The sequence below is a fragment of the Diabrotica virgifera genome, chromosome 3, assembly GCF_917563875.1.
Source record: "Diabrotica virgifera virgifera chromosome 3, PGI_DIABVI_V3a".
Lineage (NCBI taxonomy): Eukaryota > Metazoa > Arthropoda > Insecta > Coleoptera > Chrysomelidae > Diabrotica > Diabrotica virgifera.
In genome coordinates this window covers 10,735,326-10,750,877 of record NC_065445.1, presented here as the reverse complement: position 1 = coordinate 10,750,877, position 15,552 = coordinate 10,735,326, and the positions used below count along the sequence as shown (strand labels likewise).

At 31.3% G+C, this 15,552-nt stretch overlaps 1 protein-coding gene across 1 annotated transcript in view; it reads right to left on the bottom strand.

Moving 5' to 3' along the window:
* LOC114324223 (uncharacterized) overlaps positions 1-15,251 on the bottom strand; it is a 165,328-nt gene extending 150,077 nt beyond the window's left edge. The window contains exon 1 of the mRNA XM_028272000.1: positions 15,037-15,251. The gene's annotated coding sequence lies outside the window, so the exon portion shown is untranslated. The remainder of the gene's footprint in view (positions 1-15,036) is intronic.
* Positions 15,252-15,552: the final 301 nt, after the last annotated feature.

The following is a 15,552-nucleotide window of genomic DNA, read 5'->3' as shown; positions in this document are numbered from 1 at the left end:
AAATATTCTTAGCAAAAATATAGCTTATAAAAAACTGAAAAAAATGGTGTATGCATGAGGTCTGTAGACTCAGTAAAAGTAGAGTTGTAGCTAATGAAAAGTAGGTTCTTCTTCCAAATTCCAAATCGAATATTTCAATGTGAAATAACCCAAAAACGGTGCACTTTTCGGGGAAAATTCATTACAACTATTTTTAAGTGTTTTTAAAAAGGTTTATTTTTGTTTTTTAAAAAACTTCTAACATTAAAAGTAAGTGAGTTACGCTCAAAATATTGCTGGTCTTTTTTATTTTTTGCTAAAAAATTGCGAAAATCACCCTCTAATTAGCTTTTTAAATAAAACCAATCATTAGCGTTTCACAAGTTACTTTACTTATGTATTGTTTATATTATAATCTATCAGTTTCATTGGTTCAAAGTGCTCATTTTTGAAAAAAATTGGGTTTAAACATTTTTTTTTATTTTGAATAAAACGAAATTTTTTATGGAATTAACTTGGAAATTATTAGTAATATTATGTACATTTTTCTGGTCAGTCCGTTGTTTTCTATGTCCTGTATTTAAGCTGATGATGGGTTGTAAAAGCCGAAACGCGTCCTTCTATGTTTTTTAACAGTAATAAATAACCTTGTGGTACCTCTTCGAGTTTTTTTGTAACTGGTTAAAGAAAAACATGTTTTTGGACGGTTTTTCGGAGATAACTCAAAAAGTAAGTATTTTGTCGAAAAAAATATTCTTAGCAAAAATATAGCTTATAAGAAACTGAAAAAAATGATGTATGCATGAGGTCTGTAGACTCAGTAAAAGTAGAGTTATAGCTAATGAAAAGTAGGTTCTTCTTCCAAATTTTAAATCGAATATTTCAATGTGAAATAACCCAAAAACGGTGCACTTTTCGGGAAAAATTCGTTTTAATTTTTTTACAGCGTTTAAAAAAAGGTTTCTTTTTGTTTTTTTTTAAACTTATAACATTAAAATTAAATGAGTTACGCTCAAAATATTGTTGGTCCCTTTTATTTTTTGGTAAAAAAAATCGCGAAAATCACCCACTAATTAGAATCACAAATAAATTTTATCATTACCACTTGACAAGTTACTTTGCTTATGTATTATTTATATATGATCTGTAAGTTTCATCGTTTCAAAGTGCTTATTTTTGAAAAAGCTGTAGTTAAAATGGCTTGAAGGTGTAACTAATCACGAGCTTAGGCAAATTTTGAACAGCCATAGCATAAACAATTTTTGTCTAACAAGAAAACAAAAAATCAAAAATATTCAGAAAAGCAAAGACGAAAATTTTATTACTCTTTGAGATTTTTGGTATTACTAATAATTTCCAAGTTAATTCCATAAAAAATTCCATTTTATTCAAAATTTAAAAAAAATGTTTTATTTTAAACCCAATTTTTTTCAAAAATGAGCACTTTGAACCAATGAAACTTATAGATTATAATATAAACAATACATAAGTTAAGTAACTTGTGAAACGCTAACGATTAATTTTATTTAAAAAGCTAATTAGAGGGTGATTTTCGCAATTTTTTAGCAAAAAATAAAAAAGACCAGCAATATTTTGAGCTTAACTCACTTACTTTTAATGTTAGAAGTTTTTTAAAAAACAAAAATAAACCTTTTTAAAAACACTTTAAAATAGTTGGAATGAATTTTTCCCGAAAAGAGCTCCGTTTTTGGGTTATTTCAAATTGAAATATTCGATCTGGAATTTGAAGAAGAAGAACCAACTTTTCATTAGCTACAGCTCTGCTTCTGCTGGGTCTACAGACCTCATGCATACACCATTTTTTTCAGTTTTGTATAAGCTATATTTTTGCTAGGAATATTTTTTTCTCTAAAATACTTACTTTTTGAATTATCTTCTAAAAACCGTCCAAAAACATGTTTTTTTTTGTTAAAATTGAACATATTCACTAGCAAATAACTCGAAAAGTATTAACTTTGTGAATAAACTCTATAGAACAAAAGTTACGTAGAATTAGTCATTTTATACAATTTCGGACTTATTTTGAACGTATATTTTTTCACCCCCGAGAAAATATTTTTCACCCCGTATTTCCCAATTTTTATAAAATAGAGGGAATGTAGAATTGTAAACTTTTTCTTTAATAATAATAGTTTTAACTACCTATTCCCAAATTTTCATCCTTCCTTTATTTTTTTGGAGGTTTTCGTAAAATTTTGTGTTCCCTCATCCGGCTATATGTTTACCAACAGAATCAACAAAATGGTAAATATTATTATCTAAAATAAAGAGACCTACGATGAATTTCTTGTTCTGGTAAATTAGAAAGTGGTTCCACTCGGGTCGCCATGAACAATCTAAATCATTATATAAAAAAGATGTACGGTCGTCGGTTTAGTTTAAATCCCAGCCATTATGTCTCACTTGCTAATACCTTACAATTTATGTACGGGATTATTATACTGCTTCCGGTGAAAATCAATACCATACTCTTTAGATACGGGATGAAACAAATATATAGCGTTTAGATCAGAAAGACAGACAAACAATTACATTTACATCATTAGAAATATAATAGAAAGAAGTATTGACTCAGGGAGAAAGATCATTCCGGTATTCATAGATCTAACAGCAACGATCGACTCTAGAAAGAAAAATAATATGGCAATGCTTGCGCAGAATATGAAAGTACCAATAATTTTATCTATCTATCTAATCAGCCCTAAACATCCATCCTTGGATATAGGCCTCCTCTTCCTTCTTCCATGCCTCTCTATCTTGGGCAATTTGCATCCAATTTGACCCAGTGTGTTTCTTAAGGTCATCCGACCATCGCATCTGTGGCCTTCCCCTTTTTCGTCTGTGGTTCCACGGTCTCCAATGTATAATCATCTTAGTCCATCTTTCATCCTTCTGCCGTAGGGTGTGTCCGGCGAACTTCCATTTAAGCTTTGCTACTTGGGTAGAGACATCTTTCACTTTTGTTTTGTTACGGATCTATTCGTTTCTTTTCCTGTCTGATAGTTTAATGTTCAGCATTTGTCTTTCCATGGATCTTTCTGTCTTTGCTATTTTTTCCATATTTTCTTTTGTAAACGTCCATGTCTGAGAGCCATATATTAGAACGGGGAGTATACATTGATTGAATACTCTTGTTTTTAGGTATTGCGGGTATTTTCTGTTCTTTAGAATATAAGACAGTTTTCCGAATGATGCCCAGGCCAATCTTATTCTTCTCTTTATTTCTTCGGTTTGATTTTCTTTATTTAATCTAGTGATTTGTCCTAGATATATACTCTTTTACTTGTTCTATTCTTGTTTGTGCCACTGTAATTATTAGTTATTCTTGTTAATTGGTCATGGTTTTTGTTTTACTGTAATTCATCTTCAGTCCTATCTTTATCGATTCTCTATCTAGTTCTTCCATCATTCTTTATAATTCTTCACTTCTTTCTGTTATTAATACAATATCATCAGCATATCGTAAGTGATTCAGATATTGCCCGTTTATGTTTATACCCAAGCCATCCCAGTGTAGTTGTTTGAACACATCTTCTAGTGCTTGGTTGAATAGCTTGGGCGAGATGATATCTCCTTGTCTTACTCCTCGGTTTATTTTAATAGGCTCCGTTTGTTTCATTAGCTTAATAGTTGTTGTTGCCTTATCATATATATTTGTAAATAAGTCGGTATATCTGTAGTCTATTCTGCTGTTTTGTATAGGGAATTCTTTACTGCACAGTGTTCCACACTATCAAATGCTTTTTCGGAGTCAATAAATGCCATGTATAGCGGGATATGATATTCGTTAGCTTTTTCGATTAATATATTAAACAATTATACCAATAATTACACTGATAAAAATAATTGAAAGTATTTACAGAGTAGTAAAAGGACGTGTAGGTAGGTATAGATAGCAGGAGAAAGATATGAAAAATTCAATTGGTAAAGAGGTATCAAACAAGGAGACAGTCTTAGCCTGCTACTATTTATAATAGTCATGAACGAGTTGATTAGAAATCCTGGAGAAAGAATCAACCAAACACGGACAATAATAGGATACCAAAGATTACAGCCAGTAAATACTTATAGAAGCCTTATTGTATGCCGATGACATAGTCCTTATAACAGATTCCATGACCAAAATGCAAAAATACTCAACTGGAAATAGTTACCGCATATGATTATCTTGGAAATATAATTACCAATGATGAAAAAATAGATCTTGACTTGAAGTAACAAACAGAGCAAAAACATCGAACAAACTATAGGTACTACGCACTAGCGCCAATTCTGAGGAAAAAGAATTGGTCCAAGAAATAAAAATGAAAATATAGAATACGACTGACACGCCGACAATACCATTTTATACGAGTGAAATTTTGAAAAAATTTACACACCCCCCTACACGCGACACTATATATACACGAAATTTTCGATTTTCTAAGTCTGACCGATTTGAAAGAGGGGCCAAGTCCCATCTTAAAGTTCAGGAAAAGACTCACCCATTCATATGTCAACCATCCATTTTGGTCAAAGGGTGTGGATTTTACGGCCCTTCCTATTTAGGGTCTGTTTTTTGTTCTCGTCCCCAAAACTCCCAAAAACTTCGAAAATTTAAGTCCGACCTTTGCGGCTTCTAATAGTACTACTGATCATTACCTTTCCAATGCATGTCTAATTTTGAAAATCGGTTATACCATTCAAAAGTTACCAAGCTCAGAAATATGACTCAATTTCTATTTAAAAAAAAGAAAATGTTTGTGGATATGTAGGTATGTATGTATGTATGTGACTGGAAAAGTTAAACCGATCTGAATTTTTTTCTGTATTTGAAGAGGGGGTCAGGACCGATTGAGAACCGGTGTAGTTTGTGAGTTTTGCCCACCCATAAGCCAGCTATAGGACTTGGTAGGTACAAAACGGCATATTTTTTGGGGGTATATATCTTCGGATCAAGAAGAGACAGGAGAACCGCAAATACACCGAATCAATAGTGTTGAGTTAAGCTTTCAAATGGTGTGTAAGCCGTCAAGATCAGACATACACACGGCTCAGTATAGCCGAAAAACTGAAAAACTAAACTTTGAAAATTTTAGTTTTTCGACAATTACTCAAAATTTCAACCTACGAATTGCGCCAATAACTGAGCGTTTCTAGAAGGACTCTAGACGAATCTAACGGTGTATATCTCATATCCAGGAAAATTCGAATTTTTAAGTTATAGGCTTCATAAGTATGATGAAATCTATTATCCATGGGAAAAAACGGGTTTTCGAGCTCAGTAATAGTTATCATACTTGATGTATCATACTCTGTAATAGCTTCAGTTATCATACTTGACTGTAGATGCATTCGATACTACTTGTCAATATGTTTCAAACTCATGTTTAGTCATCAAAATCGGTTAAGCAGTTTAGAAGTTATTAAGCTACAAAAGTATAATCCAATTAACGATTATTCCCGAAATGGATTTATGTAGTTGTAGTGGTTACGACGCTAAATTTGATCTGGCAACGGGCAATCTGAGTTTATTTACCAGCCATCCCAATATTTTTTTTTCATCTATTTCGAATAGAAAAAAAAATCTAGTGTACATTCGATGGACACTAGATCATTTGGAAGGTAATGCGACAAAGGCGACCATTTATAAAGCTTAACGTGTAATCGAGAAACACTGCATTCAACATCATACATTTAATTTATAAATAACTTTGAAAAACTCCTGATACAAGTATAAAATATCGCTAAACGCCGTAAAAATGAGTGGCGCATACAATATTCCAGCTACAAAAGATCTGACATGAATATTACGTGGCGCGAAAATGTATGTTCATTTTGACGCAAAACAAAATTCTAGTTTTATTTTAAAAGATTTTTCCATAATATTTGCTAAATTTGAAGTAAACGCGCCACAAAAGGGTTTTAAAATTCAAACTGTATCAAGGTTACTCTTTTGTGGCGCGTTTTACTTCAAATTGAGCAAATATTGTGGAAAAATATTTTAAAATAAAACTAGAATTTTGTTTTGCATCGAAATGAAAATATATTTTCGCGCCACGTAATATTCATATTAGATCTTTTGTAGCTGGAATATTGTATGGGCCACTCATTTTTACGGCGTTTAGCGGTTTTTTTATACTTGTAATAAATGGACAATTAAACAGGTATGGACATCTGATGAGAATGAAACTCAGTAGACTAATGAGAAAAATCCAGAAAAAGAAAGATTAAACAGAAAACGCTTGTGGAAATGAAAATAATAGCAAAAGACAGAAAAGAGTGGAAGATATTGGTGAATATGTAGCATAGCATAACTAAACCCAAATCCGACACCTGAAAGGGTATAATGAAGGGGAGAAAGAAAGAAAGAAAAGAAAAAGATTATTTGACGAAAAAGAAGAGATATTAAAGAAATCTAGAATGTTTTGAGATTTTATAGAAAAATTTCGAAATGTCAAGTAATGTCTGGAATGTTAGAAAATGTGTATAAACACAGATTATAGTGTAATATGTAGTGTGTGTGTGTGTTGAGTAAATATCTTGTTACTTAGTAAAGTCGACTTCATTGTCTTTACAAAGAGACACTTATTGTATCAACACAGGCAGTTGACAGTATAAATGAAATTTGAAGTTTGTAGTCATCATTGCGATTAGTTTTGTAAACAAGTTGGTGTTTCTAAATGGCAATAAGTAAAATAAACAAAATTTATTTCTTTGTAGGTATTTAATTTTTAGTTAATTTTTGTACTACACAAAGAGTCATGGTCTGATAAAATCAGAACAATTTGAAAATCCCTCGTATACGATAGTTTTATAAAACGGCGTAAGGTCCAATAAATATTTATAGTTTTGAACAAAACAGGGTCAGTCTTTGCATTTTATAATAGACTTCCTGTTTTCTATATTTAACTTTTGTACGAAAATTACCTGTCAAAACACTTTTGAACCTTTGTGTCATTCATTTTCGCTTTCTTTGTTAGAAAAAGAATGTTAAATAGATCTCAAGCTGTTCGTAGTTATTGAGATCAAGAAAGATTAGTGAAACGTTAAAAATATATTGGTAGTGTGGAGCAAAGTAGATATGCTAAATTTGCAGTCACTCGAGCGTTATGGGGACCTATTGGGTTGTAATTATTAGGTCCTAAAACCAAAAAAAGTTAAGTAAAATTTTCCATTTCAGTGGGGACTTTCCATTTTTTAATTTAATTTTCCATTTCCAACAATCGTTTTTACCGATTATAGCGCCATCTATCCATAATTCGAAAAAAAGTCTAGAATAAAAGTTGCTTATTTTTACGTAAAGAGTACATCTGCAGGGTACCAAGTTTCTCCCCATATGATAATCTGACGCGCTCGAGTAACTGCAAAAACCCCCGCTTGGGCTCCCCTACCAATTATAGATATCAATAACAAAAGTAAATTTTTCAAGTTGGAAAGATCCTTTAAAAGAGGTATATTTATTAAAAAACCCTTTCGGGCTAAATCAAAAATAAAAAAGAAAGAGAAAGAATCCATAAAATAGAAGTTGATCACATAGCAATAGAACTATCTACAAATGAAGAAATAGAATATGAAATAATGGGACTAAAAAACAATAAAAGCCGATGAATCAGAGATATAACGACTGAAATGGTAAAAGCAGGAGGGAACAAGCTAGAGCTAGAGATATACAAATTGATACAAAGAATATGAGAAAAAGAAAAATGCCCTGATGGTGGACTATAGCAAACTCCGTAACAAACGTTATATATGTTATAGCTCCTCCTATATATGTTATAGCCCAGTAAATAAATGTGAAATTCGACGATACCGTCAACCACCGAAGTGGTCAAAGTCAATACTTTTCGAGTTATTTGCGAGTGAATATGTTCGTATTTAAAAAAAAAACACGTTTTTAAACGGTTTTTCGCATATAACTCAAAAAGTAAGTATTTGATCGAAAAAAATATTCTTAGCCAACATGTAGCTTATAAAAAAATGAAATAAATGAAGTCTATCGACCCAGTAAAACCAAAGTTATAGCTCATGAAAAATTGTTCTTATTCGTCATCAAATTCCAAATCGAATGTTTTAACGTAAATAACCAAAAAATGAAGCACTTTTCGGGGAAAACTCATTAAAACTTTTTTAAAGGGTTTAAAAAAGCTTTATTTTTATTTTTTATAAAATTTTCTAGCAGCTAAACTAGTTATGCTCCAAATAAAGTTAATCCCTTTTTTGGTAAAAAAGTCTTCAAAATCTCCTCCTATTTAGCTTTACAAATCACTTAACTTTTTTTATGACCTGTAAGTTTCACCGGTTCAAAGTGCTCATTTTTGAAAGAGTTCTAGTTGAAAGGGCTTGAAGGAGCACTAATTACGAGTTTATGCAAATTTTGAATAGCCATATATTAACCAATTTTTGTCTTACAGAAAAACAAAACAAAACTAACATATTTATAAAGGCAAAACCTACATTTCTTTACTCTTTGAGATTTTTATATCACTAATACTTTTAAGTTATTTTGAAAAAAGAGCATTTTTGCAAAATAAAAAAAAAATTTTTACTATAAAACCAATTTTTTACAAAAATAAGAACTTTGAACCGGTCAAACTTACAGATCATATAAACAGTAAAGCGCTAACGATTAATTTTATTTGGGGTGCTAAATATATGTACAATTTTATTGAACCATATCTATGCGTAAAATAGTATAAGAATAACACATTTTTACATTATATTAGACGACTAGGTGGGGCCCCTGATATATTGCCCACCCCCCGCAATCTTGATGCTGCGGGGGGGCCTTTGTTACGCCTCTGAACGACAGAGGCATTGCTTTACTAGAAGCAGTTTAGAAAATATTGACACAAATTATAAGACAAAAGCTAATAGGTCTTGGGCCCACACTTAAAAAAAATATTACCTCCCTCATGAGACTTTTTTTATTCAGTTATTCATGTCGAGTCGGATAACTTTTCTATTTCGGAAAATTTTCGGGAAGGGGTGAGTTTGGTAAATATAGAGGTTTCAAAATGTTGGTGCGCCCGACAACTGGAGTACCCTTAAAAATTTGTCGAACAATTTTATCAGTTAACCCGGTAGCAGTCGCGCCGTTAGAAAAAATCTAACACTTTATCCTTTTCCGTGACAACTTGATGAAAAATTTTGCAACAGTGCTTTCCACTCGTAAGTGCCTCGAGGAAGATCATAGTAATGCGTGGATTTTTTTTTATTTTTTTATTTTTTTTATTTTTTTTGTATTTTTTTGTGGAATTTATGGCTTTGGTGAGAACCAATTAGCTTTAAAATTGTTAGAAATAGACATTTTGAACATAACAAGTAAATAAAAATTTTATAAAATATAAATTTGTTTTAAATTCGTATTTAAATTTGTATTGTGAGATTTTTTCTCTACGCGCGACTCCTTACGTGACAGAAGTGAGCGCGACTGCTCCCGGGTTAATTGTAAATATTTTTATCAAATAATCCTGCAGACCTGCGGTATATAGACAGCAGATGTAAAGTCTGACAAACTATCTGAGAGAGTCATTAATATTCAACTGAGCGGGGTGTTATTGTCCGAGTTGTGAAATTCTATAAACAAGGGATATACCTGTTTTTTAAAATGATCCGTTGTTTATATAATTTCACAACTAGGATAATAGCACCCAGCTCAGCTGAATATTAATCACTCTCTTAGACAATTTTTCAGACTCTACGAACTAATGAAAGAGGAAATTCGTCAGAAAATCGTCAGGATGGTAAAAATGCCTATGGAAAACACAACAAACGAAATAGTTTGTAAGGATTCTACATCAAATAATTGTGAAACAAATGAAGGATTACGACAAGGAGACTCGCTATATCTATCAACAACTCTGTTTAATCTAGTTTTGGAAGGAATAATCAGAAAAGTAGCAAAAGCAAAATAAATACACAGGATAGGAAATAAAGTTAACATTTCAACATCATTCAAAACAACAAACATATTGAGATCTATTTTATCTGAAACTAAACCTAATAATGATAATGAACAAGAAAGAACAAAGAATTGTATTTATAAAATACCTTGTGAATGCGTAGATTTTTATTTAGATCAATACCAATAAATATTAGAATAAGTGAACATCAATCTTATATCAAAAATAGAGAATTTGATAGAATACATATTTATGTAAACACGCTTGGGAAAATGAACTAGAGTTCAATGGAAAGATTTAAGTATATAGTTCTGAAAGAAACAGATGATAAAAAGGGAAGAATAAAATATGTGACTCTAATTATGTTAAATGTTCCTCAGTAGAATACAGTAGGAATAGAAAAAAATACCACTATTAGTAAGTCAATAACATATAGGCTATTGATTATGTACTATAGAAAGGAACTACAAACAGCTTAACGAGGTTTTATTATTTCATATGGTCAATGAATCTCTATATATGAAAAAACCGCGGAGTGCGTTTTAAAGAAGTGGTGCATTTAAAGGGGTGCGTTTTTGAGAAATGGGTGAATTAGTCCCTGGGCACAGGTTACATTAGGGTGAGTTCTATGCACTTTTGGTACAAGCAGGTCTACATAAAAATTGTTCTTAGTTAAATTTCCTATCTAAATATAACTTTTAAAAGTCAAAGATACTTTTTTTTACAAAAATATATTCAAAAGAAAAAGCACAAAGAAACCCAAAAGAAGGAAATTTTGTTTTTTGTCCCATAACTTTTGTCCACGGAGATATAGGTATAGACATTGTTTTACAGAAAAAAAACTTAATATTTTCTCTTTAAAATTATGTTTGGTAGAGGTCATTAGGATTTACAGTTTTCGAAATATGATTTTTCAAAGTTCGCCACTCACAGCAATTTTGGGCAATTTTCCTTGTTATTTCGCAAATATTGTTCTGTAACTTTTTTCTACGCAACTTTAGGCATATGCAATGGTACATGTAAGAGGAATAAAAATCAATTACCTTTAAAATGTTCTACTGTATAATGTTGTACGACTTCTTTTAAAGAGGTTATCTTTTTCAAGATTTTATACTTTTAACGAGTTTTTATATTTTTTACGATTATTTTTTAAATGTCCTATTATAACATTTTTTTTCTACATTTAGGTATATATTATTCTGTTTACTTTAAAATGGTGTATTATAAATAATTCTAGGATTATTTTTGAATAAGATATGCTTTTTCAAAATGTAATAAGTACTTGCAACGATTTTTGATTTTAGGATTATTTTTTAAATTTCTCATTATAACTTTTAATGTGATTGTGTGTTATGATTGAATCTTATTTTTTATAGGTAATACTTTGGATCCACTTGACTCGGCCGGGCAAACTTCAAAATATGGATTAATTCCAATATTTACTGTCAAAGCTCCTGCACCACAAGCTTTGCTTGAAAAAGTAGCATGTAAATGTACCAAAGGATGTACAAAAAACTGCGGTTGTAAGAAGATAAGAATTAGTTGTTCAATATTCTGCAAAGGGTGCATGTGCATGGGTACTAATTGTGGGAACTCTAAGATAACTGAGGTGACAGAGGAAGATATTGAAGCTAATGCTAACGAAGAGATGGACTTTGATTTTGAAATTTTTTTAAATGTCAACGTTTAAATAATTTTAACTAATGTGATGTTTTCTAAGACTAATGTTTATGTAATTTTTTAAAAGAAATAATTTTAAATAATACAGGTAAAAAATATCAAAGAATCACTCGCTCGTTTTCCATTATTTAAATATAGATGATACACCATTTTAAAGAACAGAAAGTAAGAAAAAAAAGAAAGTAAACAAAATAAGCTTTTTTTTATTATAATATAATATATACCTAAATGTAGAAGAAAAAAAGTTATAATGAGAAATTTCAAAAATAACCGTATAAATGTAAAAAGTAATATGTTTTTTATATTAGGTATAATAATAATATAATATTATATTATATATACTATATATAATATAATATTATGTAATATATAATATATTATATAATAATATTATTTTATTTTTATATTATATTATAAAAAATCGTTATAAGTACAAAAACCATGAAAAACCATAATCTCTTTCAAAAAAGTCGTACAACATTATACAGCAGACCGTTTTAAAGGTAATTGATTGATCGTACCTAAAGTTACGTAGAAAAAAGTTACAGAACAATATTTGCGAAATAACAAGGAACATTGCTCAAAATTGCTGTGAGTGGCGAATTTTAAAAAATCATATTTCGAAAACTATAAATCCTAATTACCTCTACTAAACAACATTTTAAAGAAAAAATATGTAGGTTTTTTTTCTGTAAAGTAATGTCTATACCTATATCCTCGTGGACAAAAGTTATGGGACAAAAAACAAAATTTCTTTCTTTTGGGTTTCTTTGTGCCTTTTCTTTTGAATATATTTTTGTAAAAAAAAGTGTTATTGACTTTAAAAAGTGATATTTAGATAGGAAATTTAACCGGGAACAATTTTTATGTAGGTATGTTTGTACCAAAAGTGCATAGAACTCACCCTAATGTAACCTGTGCCCAGGGACTAATTCACCCATTTCTCAAAAACGCACCCCTCTAAATGGTAGCACTCCGCGGTTTTTTCATATATAGATGTCCATTGACCATATGAAATAATAAAACCCCGTTAACGTTGTAGTTCCTTTTAGCTATCTTATTTTGAATATAAGCAATAGCCTAATACCGAGGATACATAATTTATATTTTATAATGTGTTAAAGTACAATATACAGGGTGTTTGGTAAAGAATGGGCCATAATGGGCCTTAACCTTAGATTCCTGAGGTTAAAATAGGTCGATTTAAGCTAACTTACCTTAGTACGAAAGTTAAACTTTTATTTTATTTATTCTTGAATATCTCCTGCCAGACATGGGCGAACAACACGAAATTTGGTAAGCGGGGGTTTTTTGGGATGAGAAATCTAAATTTGCTACCAAAAATGATGTATTACCCAGAGGGCGCTGCACACGTCTTTCAGAGCTCAATTAATACGTTCAATTTTTTTTATCCCCCACTCCGCCTTATTTTTGAATAAAAATTTTTATTCTCTTAATATTTTTACTTAAAAAAGGTATACTACATTCATCTCGCTAAACTCAACTGTTTTCGAGATAAACGCATTTTAAATCTGCGATACAACATATTTTTGTGCATAATATTATCGTTGTAGTTAGTCCCGAAAAATAAACTTGAAACCATAATAAGTGTCCAGTTCTCATATTTATGTCATTGCCTCGCAAATTCCATTTGAAGAAATTTGCGATACATTTTTATAAATTTTTATGGTTTTAAGTTATTTTTCGGGTGTAACTACAGTCACAGTATAAAGAGGGACAGTAGAACCACTCTCCGAAAAACTGGAAGTAAAATCTCTAGTCGCGCATGGCGACCGCGCAATGTTGGTAGTCGCTTTTGCCCCACTCCCGCATTGCTAGTCGCATAAAAACGTACGGGTTTTAACAGGGAAAACCCGCATCCACCACTGGTGAATTACCAATTGCGTACTGCCGGTATTACTTCCTGAGATCAAAGCGCCGACAGAAGAGTGATTTTACTGTGGAACCTCTATATATGTACTGTGCTACAGTGATAATATGCAAAAAATATGTTGCCTCGCAGATTTAAAATGCGTTTATCTCAAAAACGGTTGAGTTTAGCGAAATGAATGTAGTATACCTTTTTTAAGTAAAAATAACAACAAAATAAAAATTTGGATTCAAAAAGTATGTAGAGTGGGGGATAAAAAAACTGAACGTATTAAATGAGCACTGCAAGACGTATGTGGCGCCCCCTGGGAAATACATCATTTTTGGTGGCGAATTTAGATTTCTCATCCCAAAAAACCTCCCCTTATCAAATTTCGTGTTGTTATCCCATGCCTGTCAGGAAATATTCAAGAATAAATAAAAGTTTAACTTTGACACCCTGTATTTCGGTTATTATCAACTTTTGTACTAAGGTAAGTTAGCTTAAATCGACCTATTTTAACCTCAGGAATCTGAGGTTAAGCTATGGCCCATTCTTTACCAAACACCCTGTATATAACAACAGAGTTTGGTGTTTATATTCAAAGTAAACTAAATAATGTAAGACCAAATAGTTATCACATGTCGGGATGGTATTTTCTCCTCATGATTTACTATAGGATCATTAACAGGAGAATTTGACTGTCATCATTGCATGTGGTTGTCTTTTTAAAGGCAAATCACATGCTGATTTTTCTCACGGACATTCTTAAGAATGCCGGCGCAAAATTTCGGGCTAATGCGTTTTAAATGCATTCTTTTTTTTCAAATCCTGCAAAAACTAATAAATATTTTTGAAAAATTTAAACGCAGAACGAAATATTATTACCGAGGGCGGAAAGTCCCTTAGAAGAAACAAAAAGTTTCTTTTGAGTGAGATGTTTGAAATTATTTAAGTTTTCAGGAACTTTCGGCCGTCGGTAAAAATATAATCTTTCATTCTGCGTTTTGTGAAAATTTTTAAAAATGTATATATTAGTTTTTTCAGGATTCGAAAAAAATGAATGCATTAAAAAAGCATTGCCTCAAAATTTTGCGACTGCGCTCTTAAGTTAAAGTTGATTTCATTAAATCGAATGAACTGGAACTATCTTTCAATAACTCAGAAACGCAACTCACAAATATTGGCAATATAATTTTAATGTCATCTAATATAATTTAAAATGTAAAATATAAATATGTCTAAATTGTCAATATGAATGAAATAAAATCAAATTATTAGAAGAATTTTTTATCAAGTAACAAAACCAAAATTTACTTAATTTATTGTTTTGTATTTTGAGAACATTTCAGAATCGGAAATCGAAGAATACCTAAGCTTAATTTTAGAGTAAAATTGTGGCTTATTCCCGACAAAAATAGTAAATTTAACTATTAATTAATGAAAATGTCATGTTACAAATATATTACTCTCCTAATTGAGGAATTACACATCTAAATAGCTGATAGCCACTGATAGATCTTCCGATCAAAATTAAATGTTAAACAGAGCAAAAACAGATAAAAATTGCACCACTTTAATAAAATACGTCATGATCCTTACCTTACGTAATCCTTTCGCCAAAAACGCCGTCGTTAATAACTGGCAATATCTGATGGTGTTTTTTCAGCAAGCACAAAACGTCGTCAATCAAGAAAGCATGTCGGCAATGCAATCACACGTCACAGCCACCTTCGTCGGCATGTACGGATATCGCTTTTGAATCGAAACATCGAAAACACCACGAGCTCTACGTCGATCAAGTCGCTCTCGTTAAGAGCTTTCCGCGGTGTTGTCGCATCACCGTCGGATTTCCTGTTAACTCTAAATTATGTATCAATCCAATCGGTCATTTCAGAAACAACAGAAGTTGCTTAGTACAATTGCAAACTCTTCTCTGTCTTTGGCGGTTCGTATTAGCTGTTCAAAACTTAGCCCTGTCCGTTGTTGGATGTTTCTTATAGTCTTTCCTAGTGCTTTCTATCGGGCTTCTTCCAGAGTCAGCTCTTTCTTAAGAAGGTATTTAAACCTTTTCTTTGGACACCACTTGGCTTTAAGTATACTTTGTTTCCTGTGTAC